Raw genomic sequence first — 20,537 nt, 5'->3', positions numbered from 1 at the left:
TTGGGTCTATCCCCTTCAAAGGACACTCTGGCTGGCGGAGTCGCATCGACCGATGGCTCTATAAGGGCTCCTCCGTCCGTCCTTCGCTTTCCACCGCACTCGTGCTGTGGCTGTGGTGTTTATATATATATATATATATATATATATATATATATATATATATACATTATATATATTTATATATATATATATATATATATATATATATATATATATATATATAAAACAACATCTCCAGATACTCCGTCGACCGAAGGAGGGGATACTTTAGGACTCGATACACAGGACCGGGTGGATCGCGGATTCGGGTGTTGGGTGTACGATGTATACAGAAGTATAGGAGATGAGAAGTAGTCTTAGATTATAATGCATAATATCAGCGCAGGATAGGTACAACCGTGGCTTTAGAATACAATATACAGGAGAGAGAGAGAGAGAGAGAGAGAGAGAGAGAGAGGGCGAGGTGGGGGGGAGGGATAAGAACAACAGTGGCTTTAGAATACAGTATACAGGAGAGAGAGAGAGGGTGGGGGGTAGGAACAACAGTGGTTTCAAAATACAATATGCAGAAGAGAGAGAGAGAGAGAACGGGGAGGATAGGAACAACAGTGGCTTTAGAAGAGAGAGAGAGAGAGAGAGATAGGAACAACCGTGGCTTTACAATACAATATACACAGGAGAGAGAGAGAGAGGAACAGCCGTGTATTTAGAATACAATATACAGAAGAGAGAGAGAGAGAGAGAGAGGATGAAGAACGAATAAAAATAAAAATGAATAAATAAAAGAAGAGAGGGACAGAAGGCACGGAGGACGAAAAGGGAGAAAGAGAGTAACGAATAGCACGTAAATAACACAAGACGGGAGGAAGATCCAGAAACAAGGAATGAATGAAGGAAAAATAAATACAAATGAGGAATATAAATAAACAATAAAGCAGAAATGGAAACAAGGAGCGAAGAGGGATAATGCAATGAGGGGAGAAATGCAGGACGGGGATGAATTATGGAAGACGTGATCACGAGGAATGAATAAATAGAGTTGACAGGAAGGAAGTAATGAATAAAGGTTTTAGGAGAAAAAAAAAAAGTGTGAAATATGAATGAATGGAGATAGGGAAGGATGAACAAAAGGATGGAAGCCTCGCGTTTGCACTATGAAACAAATGTTAAGGGAGGTTGAATAGCTAGATGGAAGAATGAGAATATGAACAGAGGTACAGTAAAAGGCATGAAAAGGGTTGCAGCTAGGGACCGAATGAGCGATGAAATGAACCTTAAGTTAGCTTTCGTAATTTATAATTACATATTTTTCGATGTCCCCTCTCAATTATAGGACTACCTTTTCACTGTACCTTTAAAAATAATGGACGGATTTTAAGAGGAAACAAGCTGTTATCCGAGACGACGAAAAACCGACGGAAGGAGGGAGAGAAGTCCCTACCCCCGTGCCATGATTTTCCTCGGCCGCAGAGGAACCTGAGAAAGGTGGAAGCGACCGACATTTTTCGTCTCCTCCTCCGTTTCAACGCCGTTTACGGAAGGGACGTTTCGCGGGGGTTGGGGGGGGGGGGAGAGAGAGAGAGAGACTGTCGCTGAGATTTCATCATATTTGCTGAAAACGTACACACGTAAATACATACATACAATCAATCATACATATACATAATATTATATATATATATATATATATATATATATATATATATATATATATATATATTTATACCGTGTGTGTGTGTGTGTGCGCCCGTGCGTTGGGTTGGTGGGTGAAGGGGTGGGGGGGGGGGGGAAGGGGGGGGGGGGGGAACGCTAACAACGCCCCCTACAAATAAATGCCTTTATCATCTGAGGTTCTGCCTCCTGACGGTCCTCCGCCGCACCGCCTTAGTTCGCCAGCCGATCATTTCCCGACCGCCCTCATAATAATACTCATAACAATAATGAGAGAAGAAAAAACAAAATAAAAAAATAAGGCTCCAGGTCCCGACACTCATTAAAACAGCGGGGACAACACCCTTTAACGACCCAAACAATGAACGGGTCCATAAAAACCATGACAGCGGCGCTGCACATGTGGCGAGGCAGAGAAGCCAGATGGCATCTCACACCCAGCACAATTATTCCGAGAACCAATACCAAAAGCCATCAGCGCGAGAAAGTGGCGGAACCAATTAAAACGAGATGTTCTGTATTTATTGCGCCCGAAATCATTTTCATGTACTGCAATACTCAAAAACGAAAGTATTAACAATTTTCGATCTGATTTAAATAGATTTTTGGCATTATGCCAAGCGCTGAGGCAACTGAGGCCATTCAGCGCTGAAACGGAAATTGACACTAAAAGGTCTGAAAGGTGTCACAGGAGGAAAACCTTAAAGCAGTTGCACTATGAAACAATTGTTGAGAGAATGGAAAAGTAAGATGGAAGAAAGAGAATATGAACAGAGGTACAGTAAAAGGAATGAAAGTAGTTGCAGCCAGGGGCCGAAGGGACGCTGCAAAGAACCTTAATTAATGCCTACATTGCACCGAATGTGGTGCACTGACGGCACTAACCCCCTATGGGAAGTTATGAAAAATGGACATATCCCAAAAAGGAAAAATTGAGAATACCCCCAATCTAAAGAAATTAAACGCATCCAACAATTAAAATGAAAACACTGGATTTATTCAGCAGAGAACCGATACCCAAAACCACTACACAAATTTGAATTCATCATGGCTAGCAAACATCAAAATCTTTCAGAAAAACAGATTTCTTCCCCAAAACACATTACAAAGAAATATCACTGTGAATACAAAGCAATTAAAAAGCTCTGCAATACAACTTAAACTAACCAGTAAAATTTCTGTTTTTTCTTAACTGCTTAAAAAATGCATGATGCGACCTCCAGCTTACTCAGGACGTGCGCAAGATTTTCCCCTCACGTATACGTTGTAAACATTATATTCCTAACTTGACGTGAAGGGGTCCTCGTAGTTAATACTCATACTTTAGTACTACTTATAGTAACAACAAGGATCAAATAAAAAGGACACAAATTAAACACGTTCATATATTCTCAGTTATAAGTGGAAACACAAAATAATCGAACAGAAACATGGGCTAAATTCAGTACACCGCATAAATTAAAACGTGCTAAAATCCACGGTCAAATGGGGCCTTGTTTCACCAACGAAAATTAAAATATATACGTTATATTTCATTTGAAAGAACTTTTCTGTACTGTTTAAGATACACATTACCTATATTTTACATTTTCATTATACTAAATAATCATATCCTATTCATATATATATACCTACTATACTATATATATATATATATATATATATATATATATATATATATATATATATATATATATATAGAGAGAGAGAGAGAGAGAGAGAGAGAGAGAGAGAGAGGGGGGGGGGGTGTAAAGTCGAAACAAAGGTTTTATATATGTAAGTGAAGAAAGAGAGAAGAGGAAAAGGGGGAGGGGGTTTGCAATAGGGGTATATTTGTCAATCCAGACGAATCATTTGGGTCCCCTTCATCTCCGGCCATTGTTTTTAGCCCTGAGGACCCTCCACCGCCGGTTGATCCCCTTAATACCTCTCTCTCTCTCTCTCTCTCTCTCTCTCTCTCTCTCTCTCTCTCTCTCTCTCTTACACACGCACACACACACAAACACATGACAAAGTTGACTGGAATTGATTTTCGTACGTAAACAGTTTTTGTTTCTTAGCGCTCTCTCTCTCTCTCTCTCTTTCAAAGTTGGGGGAGATTTTTCGTATGTAATAATTTTGTTGCTTAGTTCTCTCTGTCTGTCTGTCTGTCTGTCTGTCTCTCTCTCTCTCTCAGCATTCTTGAAAGATGCTCTGACATAAACACTTTCATCTATAAATTCTCTCTCTCTCTCAACGTTTCTTCACTTCTCTTTTACGCTAAACAGCTCCTCATCCACACCAAGGACTCACACTGTTAATCGATATTTAGCGTCTCGGAGAGAGAGAGAGAGAGAGAGAGAGAGAGACTGGGGGAGGAGGCGAGGAGGGAAAGAGACAAACAACAAAAGAAAAATGACACAAGTGAAAACTGCTTTTGTGGAGGGAGAGGGCGCGAGAGGACTTGGAACATACACGAGAAAAAACGAAACAGGTAAATGGTAAGAGAGAGAGAGAGAGAGAGAGAGAGAGAGAGAGGTGAGGAGGGGGATTTAAAATCGATCTCTGCATTTTCGTACGGTGGCGGATCAGTTGGAGACCCCTTTTGTTTATGACGGCAGTAGAATGATTGTGTGTGTGTATATATATATATATATATATATATATATATATATATATATATATATATATATATATATATATATATATAGTATAGATAGATAGATACATACATACATACATACATACATACATACATACATACATACATACATATATATATATATATATATATATATCTATATATATATATATATATAACATATATATACAAGGCTTTTCCTCACTATGCACACGAGTATAACTGCTGATTGGGTTGCCATACACAATACGTTTTTAAGGAAAAGGGTTCGGTTGTATCATTAATTTTCTACCACCCCAGCAAGAATAACAACAACAGCAACAACAACAAAGTAGTTTGTAGGGTTACTCCCCGAGTAAGCGATAACCTTGACACGTCTTTTCATCTACCACAATATGGTGTGCCCTAAGCACTCCCTTATACCTCTGTGCATTTCCACACTTCTAAAACATTAACTTCTTAAATACCACTTCTAAAACTTTAACTTCTTCTTAAATACCACTTCTAAAACTTTAACTTCTTCTTAAATACCACTTCTAAAACTTTAACTTCTGCCTAAATACCACTTCTAAAACTTTAACTTCTGCCTAAATACCACTTCTAAAACTTTAACTTCTGACTAAATAATAAATGAGCTAGATAACCTGAATCCTTTTTTTTTCATTCATGTTTTTTTTTTTATTTCATTCATTCCCATTTCATTTACGCAGAGGAGAGTTGCCTTGGCAACCTTGCATACGTACCAAGCTTGCCTTCCATTCACGCATCCAGATCTCTTCTAATTATTTTGCATTTCTCTGCCTCTCCAATATTGTGAATTGCCCCTTCTCTCATCCTCACATCATCATTACTCCAGTGCGGATCAGTCACTCAACTCTCTTTCACCATCTTTATCAAAATTCGTTGCTCTGTCTTTCTCATTTCCATTTACCAAGATAACTTTCTCTTGCCCACAATTACTATCAACTTGAAACTCTTTTTAGTGACTCCCGCAGCTTTTGTCACTCCCAAATCAGTATTGTATGACCTGTAGATTCATAATATAATATAGGGCATTCCTGTATTACATACAAACATATATGCACGTTCAAGCTGAAGAATTAAGGACCACTAACTAAGCTGTTTCATATACTACGTACACATCTCCGAGGCGATTTGTGCCCTAAAGATGTGTATGTGTATATGTGTATATACATACACACAACACCACAACAACTAATATATATATATATACATAATATATATAGATAATATATATATATTATATATATTATATATATTATTATTTAATCTTGGAGCGTTTCATTTTTTTTCTTTTAAGTAAACCGCCCCAAGGAAAATAGGTCCCCCTTGGAGGACGAAACTGTTGGGCATTTTTCTGAAGATAAACCATTTTCATTTTCCTCTGTGGAATACAAACTGCAATTACCATCTCTTCGTGGCCTAATTAAGATTGCCAGTCACTAAATTAAATAGTAATATATATTATCTTCATATATCATATATATATAATTATATAATTATATCTATATATATATTATATTATTATATATATAATCACCCAACAATGAACATGCAAACAAAGCTCAAGACCATAGGCCTCCTTCCATCATATTTTCAGAGTCAACGCGTATCACCATAAGACTGGAGCTTTTTGGAATCTCTGGTGGCGGCCCTCTGTGGCCCTCTGGCCCGTCCCGCCGACCATCCACTTGCAGAAGCGATAAATCCCTGCTCCCAGCGATTAGTCTCTCTCTCTCTCTCTCTCTCTCTCGTCCTTTGGTTTTGGTTTTTGATGAAAGCGGGAAGGGCTTTGGAGGAACGTGTTTTAGTACGAGCCTCGTTGAGGGACGACTGCAACAAACGTAAACAGAAGACTGTCAAATAAAAATAAAAACAGATAATGTACCCTTGGAAGAAAATTTTGTCCTGGATAACGAACCCCCCTACCCTCCCCACAAACAAAAAAAAACCCTGGGGTCACCATCTAAGGAAGACCCCGACATTTTTTTAAAGCGATATGAAAGAGCTGGAGGGTTTCAACAAAGGGCAAATACTGAAATCGATACACAAAAGACAGCCAGATGGGGAATATATTCCGACAGCACCGAACAGGAGTTGGGGGTTTTCTCGTACAAATGCGGGTGGAATTTTCGATTAGAGGGGATAATACTACGTAGTACATGCTGTGGTTGTAGACAGGCAGCCCCAGACAGACAGGGCATGTTCACATAGTGATTATCGAGTGCTGGAAGCATTCCTACAAAAAGAAACGAGGCATCAATTCCACGTCCAGAATGTTATACAGAGGCAACCATATACAGACACTGCACAGACAAAATAGGGAGTGTTAGGTCCAAGATATACTACAACCATATACAGACAATACACAAAAAGAATAGGGAGTGTCTAGATTCAAGAGATGCTGCAACCATATACAGACAATACACAGACAGAATGGGGAATGTTTAGATCCAAGGTAATACTAACAACAAATAACAACGAAATAAACACTATGACCAGAAGAGGGAGTGTTTAGATTCAAACAGCCAAAGAGCCAACAGTCTGGCAGACAGAGGCAAACAACTCAAGAAACAGACAGATAGTGGTATACAGAAAGTCACGGGGAAACAGCTGATCTTGACAGGAAGGCTGACACAACCACTCCGCCTAAAAGCCATTGTGTGTGTTTGTGTGTGTGTGTGTAGAGAGAGAGGAGAGAGAGAGAGAGAGATAATATAATCTCTCATAATTCCTTCCTTATGGACAGAATTACTAAGCAGGCTCAAATTCTCTTGCTTTTTTATACGCGAATTATTCATCTCTCTCTCTCTCTCTTTTTCTGCATCCCCTCATTATCAGCCATAAGTGATTCACGTCTCTCTCTCTCTCTCTCTCTCCTCTCTCTCTCTCGTATGCAATGCAGATGACAGAACTAAAGTCATTACTTTCAACAACTCCAACAAATAATGTCTAAGCTAGCTTTGTGGAGGCAACTCTCCCTCTCTCTCATTTAACTGATAAAGTCAGTATCTGAGACACGAAAGTTTCCATATACTCGCCTCCATTTGTTTTATTTTTATCTTTTTTTTTTTTCGGGCGCTTTGAAGGTAGGAAATGAGACTCATGAATGTGTCAGCCCCGAAGATACGCAGTTATTTCCTATCTGTCTGTTTAGCGCTCAGCAGACTCCCTTACTTTCCCACAACTGATGGAAAAACAGACGAAGTGGGGAACTGCATTCAGTTTCTTCTCTCTCTCTCTCATAAAGGGGGCTGCGTTCAGTTTCCCCCCTCTCTCTCTCTCTCTCTCTCTCTCTTCTGGTAAAAGTAAAAGGAAAGACCAGGATACCCTTCGAGGGACGAATCCCACAAGTGATTCTCATTCATCAAAGCCACGTTTCTTTCTTGTTTCAAATAGGCCAGGACTATACATGCAGGTATCAGGTTGCCAGTCCCAGCAGCCTCTGCTTTATTTAAAAAAAAAAAAAAAAAAAAAAAAAAACTTCCTCCAGCACGGAACCTAACCTACCTTAACCTAACTTAACTTCCAAAACCTCCAGTGGTTTACGTCAGCATTCAGGAATGTTCCATGCCACTCGAGTTGAAAGTTAACCCATCAATCTTCATTTATCATCACTCGTTTTAGTTTGCGTTAATAGTATATCACCGGAGCTCAGACTCTCAAGTCATCGATGACGAATGTGTCATTCACACGACAACGTGCTCCCACTTGACCTCCGGTGACCCGAACGAATTTACGATATAAACAGAATCACCCGATCGAGTTCCTCCTTTCAACAGTTGCTCACAAAATGAAAACACTTACACATTACATAGCCGGAGGAGGAGATGGGGGGGGGGGGGTGGGGGGGCGAGGAGGTAGGGGAAAAGGGGGCGAAGGAAGGGGAGGAGGAGAGGAGGGAAAAGGGGAGGTTTGAGAGCAGCAAGGAGGAGGGGGAAGGGGGAAGATGAGCTAATGGAGGAGAAGGAGGAGGAGGAAGAGGTCGAGATGGTGGTGATGGCAATAGTGGACTCACGGATAAAGAAAAGAAAATGGGGCGTGTCAGAACGAGGGTTTGGGGGGCGGGGCAAAAACAAAAGCCCACTAAAATAGTTTCAGGGAAATGAATTGCTTGTTTTGGGGGGAGTGAGAAGACTGGGAGCCTTGGCCTTTTGCCAGCAACGGGTGGTGGCTCTTGCTCACAGAGCAGCCCTTAACCGGTAACGGGAAAAAAATTTAGGGAGCGGGAAGGCATGGGAAGGATTTGTGGGGAGGAGGAGGCCATAGAAATATAAAAAATTAAAAAATAAAAATGTGGAAATTCAATGGAAAGGGGGAATAACGTGGGAAGGGGGAGAGAGGCAGAGGCGAAAAGGGTGTCGGCTGTCAATGATGGATCGGCGCTGGATAAGGCGGAGATCCGTTCTGACTGACTGAGAGAGGAACCTGGTCCTCCGTTCTTCAAAAGTGGAGAACATTCGCGAGGGGACCCTGGCTACCCGGAGCGTTCCTCACGTGGCCCTCGACCCCAGACCCTCTTCGTCTTACCATCCACACTTCAGGGCAAACGATGCCCACCAAGATACCCAGTGCAATGTTTTGCCAATGAGCCTGAGCCGAGACGAAACTACGACCGATTTGTAATATTTAATCTTCTCATACCTCTTCCAAATTTGGATTTGGTTTTTTCGAGGTATACCGGTTGCGGATGGTTTTTACTAAAGAACTTGAATGATGTGGAAACCAATTCTTTCAATTTGTAATTTTTGGGCAATTAGTTAGGAATTTATGCAGTTTTTTTTCAAAACGCATATTTTCTGTACATCAAAAGCACATGCAAAGAAATTCCGCATTCCCAAATTTGCTGCTTTTGAAATTAAATTAACTTTCTCTAATTAAATATCATATTCAAATTTTACTGGTTACTTTCGGTTCATATTGCATAATTTCCCATTTAAAGAGGCTATTTTTTAATTTTCATGTACTACCCTTCGATTTAATCACAGTTCAAGATTTTTTGAAATTCACATTCGGGAACTTCAATTTAATATGCATTGGTTCAGGTTTTTGCATTATGGTAAATATGAATATGAAATGCAAAGCTGACACAAAATAGATGTCTGTAGGTATTTACTCGTCCTTGATAGCAGAAACATACGGTTTGTGTCGGGGGGAGATAGGAGAGAGAGATGCGAATTGGAGAGAGAGAGAGAGGAGGACAAATCGCCAGTCTGAGTACTGAAGAGAAAAGGACGATGGGGTGTTAATTTCCAAGATTAATATCTACCTCGGAAGAGCAGAGCGAATTGGTATTACATGAGAGAGAGAGAAAGAGAGAAATGAGGCTAATGCAGGCACTGTGTACTGAGCGACTCAATTAATAATAAACCCCAATGCCCAAGCAATTCAGTAAGGTTTAAACTCCCCCCCCCCCCCTCCCCCCCCCCCCCCCCCCCCGCAACCCCATCCATACTCCGAAACGTGAGGGAATTAGGCTGCGTGTACTGGCCACCAAGCGAATCGAGTCATTTCAATTCATGAAGAATCAACACGATTCATGATTCGTCTTGATTCGCCACACTCATTTCAAAGTGTTACACCAAGCATATCGAATCATGAAGAATCAATATGATTCATGATTCGTCTTGATTCGCCACACTCATTTTCAGGTTGTTACACTAATCGAATCGAAAATCGATTCAAATTCATGAAAGAATCAACATGATTTCATGAATTCGTCTTGATTCGCCACACTCCATTTCAGGGTGTTACAAAAACCGAAACGAATCGTAATCGATTCATTTTCATGAAGAATCAACACGACTCTCATGATTCGTCTTGATTTCGCCCACACTTCACCGTTGTTACATCAAAACGAATCGAATTATGGAAAAGAATTCTAGTGCGATTCATGATTCGCCGCATACTCATTTCAAAGCTGGTTTCACCAAGCGTGGTCGAGTCAATTCTAATCATACCGATTCGCTTGGTATGACCGGTTGCACTGAGTTGTATAAATAAATCATGAACACAGACACGATCCAAACCATGAAGCCTAAACATAAACAAAACGCAATACGAGCAGAAGCAGACCGTACACGAAGCATTTACATAAAGAGACTATACTCTGTTTTTGGTCCATCTGTCCATCCAGCCTGTTGGTGTTTTTTCGCATGGTAACACTGCGTCCCGGGCTTTAAAGTAGTTTATGCTATGTGTTAAGTTTTAAGTAAATAAAAGGAATCTGGTGGGTGTAACATTTGCCAACTGAAATAGTTGTTTTAACTAAATTACTGTATGGCTAATTACCACCGTTAATATTCGCAAACTAGGATACTTATTATTGTTGTTTGAATGTAAGCTGTATGTAACTATCTAAATTTAGCCTTTGGGGACCCGTAGTTTGTTTTACCATACGGCATTACACCACAGGCGGATGGACAGATGGAAAAAAATAGAGTATAGTTGCGTGATAGCCTCCCTTTGCTGTCCTCTTGCACTTAGGGCAATGCCCCTACCATGAAAAGCTTTTTTAAGTAATTTGTATTTACCCTAACACTCAAAACCTTCCGTCTTTACCTGCTCCTATAGAGATAAGAGAGCACACGATGTCTCCTCGGATGGACTAACAAGTTTCTGAGACATCCTAATCCTTGTAACTCCTTGTAACATAGGCGTGTTCCCAGGAGGTCACTCATGGGAAGACCTCAGGTATCTATGTCACGAACAAGGCGTGATCCGACCGCCAGCTTACCCGGGGGCGCGTGCTAAAATCTACAGTCAAATAGCCTGTCGTTTCACCCACGGAAATTGAAATGAATATGCTATATTTTATTAGATATGTTTGTTCTGTACTGTTTAACATGGACATTATTCATTTTTTAAATTTTCATTCTGATAAATACAGCATAAATATCCTATCCTAAAATTCCTGTATCTTTAACTCAACGCGAATCACCTTTTTCAGACCTTTACAGGTTTTTTCATAGGGCTTTCCTATCCCCCAACTAGAACAACAACAAGAACAACAACATCAACAACAACAAAGTAACTTGTAGGCTTACTCCCTGAGTAAACGAAAATACAAATCACTTTTAAAAAATTTGTCATTTGTTCATTCATGTATACAAACGTTCCGTCTTTACATAGGGATGTTCCCAAGAGGTCACCCATCCAAGTGCAAATGCGCCTAACTCGTGTGTTCATATGGGAGTTTCTCAGGCCGCCATATGGTCATGAGGGCAACAAGTCATGACAGACCGACAGACACCCTTTTCAGACACCAGACTGCTTCTCTCTCTCAGCCATTCGGGATCTTCTCTGGTTAAACTCAAGCCAAGACAGGAAGAGCATTCACGGTGACGACATTCGCGGGAGGAATAAATTATCAAAGTGGCAAGACTAGAGAGAGAGAGAGAGAGAGAGAGAGACTGAACGACCTTAACCCTTGCATACTTCTTATTACAGACCTTAACCCTTGCATACTTATTAAGGACAGAAAAAAAATTGAGCTCACATGCCCCTGACAGAATAACTCGTATATGACAAACATAAAACAGGAGAGAGAGAGAGAGAGAGAGAGAGAGAGAGACCTTAACCCTTGCATACTTCTTATTTCAAACAGAAAAAATTAAAATAAAAAAGTAGCTCACATGCGCCTGACAGAATAACTCGTATATGACAAACATAAAAAAAAAAAGAGAGAGAGAGAGAGAGAGAGAGAGAGAGAGAGAGAAAATAAAAAAGTAGCTCACGTGTTGCTGACAGAATAACTCGTATATGACGAACATAAAACGGGAGAGAGAGAGAGAGAGAGAGAGAGAGAGAGAGAGAGAGAGAGAGAGAGACCTTACCCAGCGCACGCTTCTTCTTATCAAAAACGAGCGGAAACGCCAAAGCCCTGTAAAAGAGGGAAACAGCCACCGACCTTAATCTATATTATTCTTAGACGTCGTTCGTCGGCATATCTAACATAAGGCTCCATCAAGCTTCATTGCTCATGGTAAGCGGGCAAAGTGATGCGGTCGAACATACCTCTCACCCTTACTCATACCCTACTGCTCTTCACCAACGAATGCAATAGATCTCTCTCTCCTCTCTCTCTCTCTCTCTCTCTCTCTCTCTCTCTCTCTCTCTGTTTTACAAAATAAAATCAAATAAAATTCGTCCTGTTTCACTGTGATTCACTACCACTTGTTTGTTTGTTTGTTTGTTTGTATGGTGTTTTTACGTTGCATGGAACCATTGGTTATTCAGCAACGGGACCAACGGCTTGATGTGACTTCCGAACCACGTCGAGAGTGTAGAACTTCTATCACCAGAAATACACATCTCTCACTCCTCAATGGAATGCCCGAGAATCGAACTCGCGACCACCGAGGTGGGACGCAAACACCATACCAACCACGCCACTGAAGCGCTTCACTACCACTTGCTTCAGGTTTTTAAGTTTTCTGTAAAAGAAAACGATCAAGATGGCTATTTGTCTGTCCGTTCGCATTTCTCTCCACTGTACCTCCGTTCATATTCTCTTCCTTCCATTTCCCTTTCCAACCTCTCCCAACAATTTATTCATAGCACAACTGTGATGGTTTCCTCCAGTTAAACTTCTCAAACCCTCTGACTTTCAGTTCCCATTTCAGCGCTGAATGACCTCGTATGTCCCAGCAGTTGGCCTCTGAATTTAGGCCAAAGGCCAAGCACTGGGACCTATGAGGCCATTCAGCGCTGAAATGGAAATTGACAGTCAAAAGGTTTGAAAGGCATAATAGGAGGAAAACCTCAGAGCAGTTGCACTATGAATCAAGTGTTAGAAGAGGGTTGAGAAAAGTCATATGGAAGAAAGACAATATGAACGGAGGTAGAGTCAAAGGAACGAAAAGTGGTTGCAGCTAGGGGGCCGAAGGCACGCTGCAAAGAACCTTACGTAATGCCTACAGTGCACCGCATGAGGTGCACTAACAGCACTAATCCCCCCTGCCTTGGTCTTTTGGCCTAAATACTATATTCTGAAACTTCTCTCCACGGCATCAGCAAACCCTCTCTAACGCTGCTCCGAATTGGTCGTCCTTATCGACATAGAGTTATTTCGCGGACGGGCTGCAGACGTGAGGCTGAATGCGAGGAGGCGACTTACAAAGCCCCTCAGGAACACTGTCAGCACCAGATCATAATGAATGAGGCTGTCGTTCACACGGGATCTATGCGGGTGAATGATGGAGTGTGTTTGCATACAGAAAATACCTATGTATATATACATACATTATCTCTCTCTCTCTCTCTCTCTCTCTCTCTCTCATCATATGTGTTTGCATACAGAGAATACGTATGCATGCATATTTTATCTCTCTCTTTCTCTCTCTCGTTTTTGCATACAGAAAATACATATGTATAAATACATACACTCTCTCTCGCTCTTTCTCTCTCATGTGTGTTTGCATACAGAAAATATATGTATACATACATTATCTCTCTCTCTCTCTCGTGTGTGTGTATATATAATGTATATATGTATATATGTTATATATATATATATATATATTATATATATATATAATATATATATATATATATATATCTATATGGAAAAAGCTGTTATGATATATATCGCACGCATTCGACTAAAATACTGTGACCTGTGGGATATTACAGAATAAAATATCATGTCATGGTATCTTATGATTAAGACCCATACGGAATAAAATATCTTATCATGGTATTTTACGATTAAGACCCATAAAGTGTATTTTACATGCTACGATATGTAAATTGAAACCGCCTACAAGTCACCAAAGCGTGACGAACCTTAAAAGAGGAAACGAAGAGAATTTAACTGAGGAATGACTTCGCTATAAAGACCACCTAAGTCGTTACATGAGCAGCGTATTCCGTGCTATCGGCTTCCTTTGATCTAAGGAAGGTTACAGCAGTGGCTTACGAATAAGTCCTTATATATTATATGGCAAGCTTGATGCTTTCTAAGGCGTTTTAGGTTTGGACGTTTTTGTCAATAATTAGATCGGTGACTCATAAGGAAAAAACATGCCGAAGTTTCTTCGGCTCAATCGACATTTCCGTACAGCGTTGCCAGACGCACGATCATGGCTAACTTTAACCTTTAATAAAATAAAAACTACTGAGGCTAGAGGGCTGCAATTTGGTATGTTTGATGACTAGAGGGTGGAGGATGAACATACTAATTTGCAGCCTTCTATCATCGGTGGTTTTTAAGATGTGAGGGCGGACAGACACAAATAGCCATCTCAATAGTTTTCTTTTACAGAAAACGGAAAAACGTGTTAGACTGAATGAAAGGGGGTTGCAGCTAGGGGGCGAAGGGACGCTGTACAGATCCTTAAGTGATGCCTACAGTGCACCGCGTGAGGTACACAGATGGCTCTAACCCCCTACGGGAGGGAGTCACAAGAATATACACTGGTTAACAGCTCTCCTATGACTGCCCCAAAGGATTAGATTTTATATTTACGTGGCTAGGAACCAATCGGTTACTTAGCAACAGGACCTACAGCTTATAGTGGGATCTGAACCACATTATATGGAGAAATGAATTTCTAACCACCAGAAATACATTCCTCTGATTCCGCGCTGGCGGTAGGTGGGAGCGAACTCCGGCTACCAGATTGGTAGGCGAGTAGGCAACCGACTCGTTCAACGAGGAACGAAAAGCGAAGTTCGAAACCATCACAATGTCTGTTTCGTGAATACAATAACAATAAGCAAAATTAGAAGTATTTCTTAACGCTAAACCATCCTTTCATTCTACAATCATTTATACAAAGCAATAGCATAAAGAGTTAGAATATCAAAAGCAAAGCAAACCCTAAGTTATTATTTCAATAAAACACACTAATGAGTAAATAAACCAAGGAATAAATGAGATAAACAACAGGAGGAAACGAGAGAAAAAAGGCAAAACTCTTTGTCGCAAAATGTGACGATAAGACGTACACAAGAAAGAAGTGATACAAAGCCTAAATCCGCCATTATGACATGTTATACAATATGTAATGCTTCACGCTAGCTTAAGCAGTGGCTGGAGGGTAAAAGGGCGTCACCAAATAAACAAGTGTAAGTCGGTGTATGTATGTTCACACACAAAGTATGTATGTGTAAGTGTATATATATACTTAATACATACATACATACATATTTATATATGACGGGTAGAAATGTTCTGTTACAACAGAATTCCATCTATCAAAAGGAGCCCACAAAAACGCCAAAATATAGAAAGTAAGTACTATATTTCAGAGAATACCTGAACAGAGAGACAGCATTCTCTGAAATATAGTACTTACTTTCTATATTTTTCGGCCGTTTTTTGTGGGTTTTCTTTTATTGATATATATATATATTATATATTATATATATGTATATATATATATAAACACATATATATATAATGTATATATATATATATTATATAGTATATTTATATATTATATAAAACAGTACCGTTTCTAATAACGAGGCATATTATAGAAAATAAACAGGACCAATGTCATAACCAAATTCATCTTGTATCCCAAATCGTAGATCAAACCAGCCATTAGGAAAACAGTTGTCAGATGATGTTGATATACGTGTATTAAAATCAACATTCATTCTACATTTGATTTCGATGGACACAGGTATCTATACATCCCAAATGAAAAATTTTAGGAGAGGACAAAGATAATGCTAGTTTGAAGTCTCAAACACCGTCTTGCCCCGCAGGAGAATAGTATAGTCTTTCACTGCGGCGTTCCTACGGTCCATAGCTGCAACCCCTTTCATTTCTTTAACTGTAACTCCGTTCATATTCTCCTTCTTCTATTTTGCTATCCAACCTCTCTTTAACATTTGTTTCATAGTGCAACTGCGAAGTTTTCCCTTCTGTTACACCTTTCAAACCTTTCTACTCTCAATTTCCTTTCCAGCGCTGAATGACCACGAAGTTACCAGCGCTTGGCCTTGGGCCTAAATTCTTATATACCATTCCAATCCTCAAACACCGACTTCAAAATAAAAAAAATTAAGCTCATGATGAACCCTACAGTTGGTTAGGAAGAAAGAAATGGCGATCAGACTGATGACAAGAGATTTTCGTCAGGTGATCTGGTTATCATTTTCCGACACTTGACATCCGTCGTCAACCCATTGCAATCTATTCAGCCACGCAGTTCCTCCAGTTTGAAGAATCCAGCGTAAAAACTTGCACTGGAACTTGAACAGAAAGGTTTCTTGGAAGAACTTGGAAAGGTGGTGGTCATGATGGAAGGGTGGGGTGCGCTCATAAGCTAGTAATAATGCCGTTCTTCAGAGCCTTAGATTAGTAATATATATATATATATATATATATATATATATATATATATATATAATATACATATATATATATATATATATATATAATATAATATATATATGTGTGTGTGTGTGTGTGTGTGTATGTGTGTGTGTAGAGTTTAGGTCACGACGTGTGTAGCCAATCATCAGTCATTCCTCCTAACCACTAAATGACGACGTGTGTACCCAAACACCAATCATTCCATTAGTCATTCCTCCTACTACTAAATGACGACGTGTAGCCAATCATCAGTCATTTCTCCTACCTACTAAACAATAATGATTACGTCCAGTAGATTCCATTGTGTCTATTGCCTTCTACTCGTGTTCATAACTAATATCACACATTTCGCATAAGAATAAACCATCAATTTGTTTACTTGAAAAAAACAGTATGAAAACATGTTTAATCTTAACACTCATTTTCTTCCGTTATGCCCCATTCTAATAACATTTTTTTTTCTCTCTCTCTCACTTTCCCCAGGATGCGCGAATTCATAGAAGAGAACGAAAAGACGGACCCCTTGATCCACGCCCCTGACAAGAAGAACAACCCATGGGCGGAGAAGGGCAAATGTACCATAATGTAATGGCTTCTTCCCCCCCTCCACTCACCTAGCGCCCATCTCGCCAAAAAAAAAAAAAATCATCATCGTCTTTATTTTTTTTTTATGAGTGATTTTCCAAACCTCCTTCTCCTCCTCTTTGCTTAAAAACCACCCCCTTTTCAGGGCCAGCAGACTCTCCTTCCTTCCTTCCTTCCTTCCTTCCTTCCTTCCTTCCTTCCTACCGTGTCGCCATATCAAACACCTCCACTTTCGGGAGGCAGTTCGGTTGTCTCTTTCTACCTTGTAGTACTAGAGGCCTTTTTGTCGTTCTCTCGCTAATGGACCGCTGCCCGTCTCGGGCAGTGACCTCCCCCTTCCCTTCCGATCGGTGCTTCCACGTACCCAGCTAAAAATGAAAGACGGGGAAGAAGGAGAAGAAGAAGAATTCGAGGCGACCACCTACACGACGGAGGCGCGGAAGGAGATTGAAGCGCAAGAGACGAACCAGCCTGAAAGGACACACGGACTACACCGCCTACATCAACAGCATCTGGACAGGAAGCCCCAAAAGCTTTCCAACAGTTCTCCAGCAACGTTGCCACTAGTCACCCCGGTACTTTCTTCCATCTGCGGTGTCCCCATGTTAGCATACATCAGGGAGCCACATGGGATGTTATTCCAGGAGGGGATATTCCCGATGTCCCCACCTTAGCCAAAGACAAATGATTCCCGAGGAGAGAGTTTCAGGGTCTTAAATGAAAGGATGAAGTTCCCCACAAGCGTATGAATGACACAGAAGCATAATAATAAACATAATAAATATAAATTGGGTGGGTCTCCAATCGCAGATAAAAAGAATCGCTTTCGGATTCATCCTCTCGCCCTTTCCTCTTCTGAACCTTAAAGGCGGACCCATCTTGTGCTCTTGAACTGAACTCGATTTTCCCTTCACAAATCAATATTATTTTTTTTGTACACCTCTAAAAGTGAACTGGTCCCTGATATCTCGATTCCTTTCCAGAAACAAACTAGCTTTTCCCTCTTAAAGTAAATGGTCCCTTTTCACGCTCTTGGAGGAAACTGAACTGGTTCGCCCCCCCCCCCCCCCACCCCCAAAACCCCCACAAAATCACCCCGATTAAGAAAAATATATGGTTAACCATTTCCGAGAGTGACCTCTGCTTTCCTCCTTTGCAAAGTGAACTTTTAAAACGTGAATTAAGTATTTCCATCTCAAAAGCAACTTCTTGAGCCTTTCCTCACAGTAAACTGGTTTTCCTTCTTGTTAAAAAAAATAATATTAATTTTTCGTCTATGAAAAAAATTGGTTTCCTCTGTTTTCCCTTCTTGTAAAAAAAATTTTTTTTTAAATTAATCTTTCGTCTATGAAAATTTTTTGTTCATCTTAAAACTAAATTTTCCATTCTTAAAAGGAACTAGTTTACTTAAAAATCTAATTCCCCCGCCCCCCTACCACACCTCAAGTGTTGAGAAAAAAAAAAAGTTCAAAACTCACGTGTCATATTCCTATGCTCTTACTAGTAAGATACAAAATACGATTCATATTTTTCTTTATTCATTGTTCGATGTTCTTTTTTTATATTTCTTTGTTCATCATAGCGAATAATTCTTTTTTTCTGTCTCATCTCTTTCAGTGTTATATTTTTTATGATAGATATTTTTTTTGTGCGTTACCCAATTGAAAGAAAGGAAAACTTGGTCAATAAGGCATTTCTTTAGTATACTTAAAAATCATATATTTAAAAAGTATATGAAAAAAATATTTCATGAAAACAGATACCGTGTGAAAAAAGCCAAAAAAAAAAAATAATAATAAATAAGTAGAAATGAAAGTACTTCGAAGAGAAAGCCCCCAAAACATATACAGAAAGATCGGAATTTTTCAAAACAAATAAAGAATTCCTTTTTCCGTTTGAGAGACGGAAACTGCGCATAATCAGTCGTGTAACGATAAAAAATATCGCTAAAAATAATGATGCATTGGTAAAAACTAATCACTTATGCTTGCATAATTGTACAACTTAAATCTCAAAACCATTAGAGGATAAAGAACTGTATATACTAGTTTGCAAAAAAAAAAAAAAAAAAAATTAAATATTAACACAAAAATACCTGCATGATCACCTACCCCTTGAGCATGAAGTTAATGGATGATAATGATAATAATGAGCATGAAAGTGAAAATGATGAAAAACTAGACACTCGCCCCCCACTCCCCCCATTTTTTTTTCTAAGGACAAAAGCTACTTCACCTCCCCGTTTTGTTGATGTCAACCGAACCACAACCTATCAACAATTACTGATTAAGGTTAAATGAATAATAATAATAATAATAATTAAAAAATCCACTCCGCTCATTTTTCCTTTGGTAAACAGCACGAGGAGACATCTGGACCAAATAAGTAGTCATTTAGTCTTGGTTCCACTGTAGGCAAACGATTGTTTTCTGTTTACCTTTTTGGGAGATAATTCCTTTTTCACTTTTTTGCCTTTGCAAAACATTTTTTTTTTTTACCCTTTTACCTTTGCAGAAAATAAATATCTTTTTTCACCTTTTGCCTTTGCAGGAAAAAAATATAGTTTTTTTACCTTTTTGCATTTGCAAGAAAAACTCTCTTTTTTTTTACCTTTTTGCCTTTGCAGTAAAAAAAAATTCTTTTTTTTTGTACCTATTAAACTTTGCAGAAAAATATTTCCTTTCTTTCTTTAACGTTTTAAGGAAAAAACGACAGTTTATAACCTCGTAGGCAAATGTTACGTTTTCGGTAAACGTTTTTGTTTACCTTTTTTAGTTTTATAGATGCTCGTTCCGTGTGTCAGCAACTCCTAGTCATATAAATATACATATAAATATATATATATATATAGGGTAGTTTCACTAGTAGGTCTAGGCCACGCCCCCCTCAACAACCTTTCGTTAATAAACCAGCCACGCCCCCTTTCCCAACAATGGATAGAGAACTCTCAGTTGTCTCACTTGATCTCACCTGGTTTCTTGCTAAAGAGGGCCCACAGTGCCAACACCCCCCCCCCCACCCCACACAATCACCAACCCCCTCCTCCGCAGCCGTATTAAACGTGATCATGGGAAAGAGAGAGAGAGAGAGAGCAATAATCTCTCTATGTACTCGACCACAAACATGTCGTCGGTTATAAACACTAATGTTCGTTGACATAGTAAAAACACCTCCATACATCCTTGCATAAGCTAGGATCTATCCTGGACGGTGACGCCCAGGGGTTTTCGTCATAAAAGGGGATTTTCTTGTTCTATGCTATGTCCCTAGGGAAAGTTCACATCTATCTAGGAAAGATCCCATAAACAT

General features: G+C 39.6%; 1 long non-coding RNA gene across 1 annotated transcript in view; it reads left to right on the top strand.

Annotated features, from left to right (window-relative positions):
- The window catches only part of LOC135202279 (uncharacterized), a 61,334-nt gene extending 42,028 nt beyond the window's left edge, over positions 1-19,306 (top strand). The window contains exon 2 of the long non-coding RNA XR_010311707.1: positions 17,127-19,306. This is a non-coding gene — a long non-coding RNA (uncharacterized LOC135202279). The remainder of the gene's footprint in view (positions 1-17,126) is intronic.
- Positions 19,307-20,537: the final 1,231 nt, after the last annotated feature.

Source organism: Macrobrachium nipponense, chromosome 30, assembly GCF_015104395.2.
Source record: "Macrobrachium nipponense isolate FS-2020 chromosome 30, ASM1510439v2, whole genome shotgun sequence".
Taxonomy (NCBI): domain Eukaryota; kingdom Metazoa; phylum Arthropoda; class Malacostraca; order Decapoda; family Palaemonidae; genus Macrobrachium; species Macrobrachium nipponense.
This window is presented reverse-complemented; position numbering and strand designations above follow the sequence as displayed.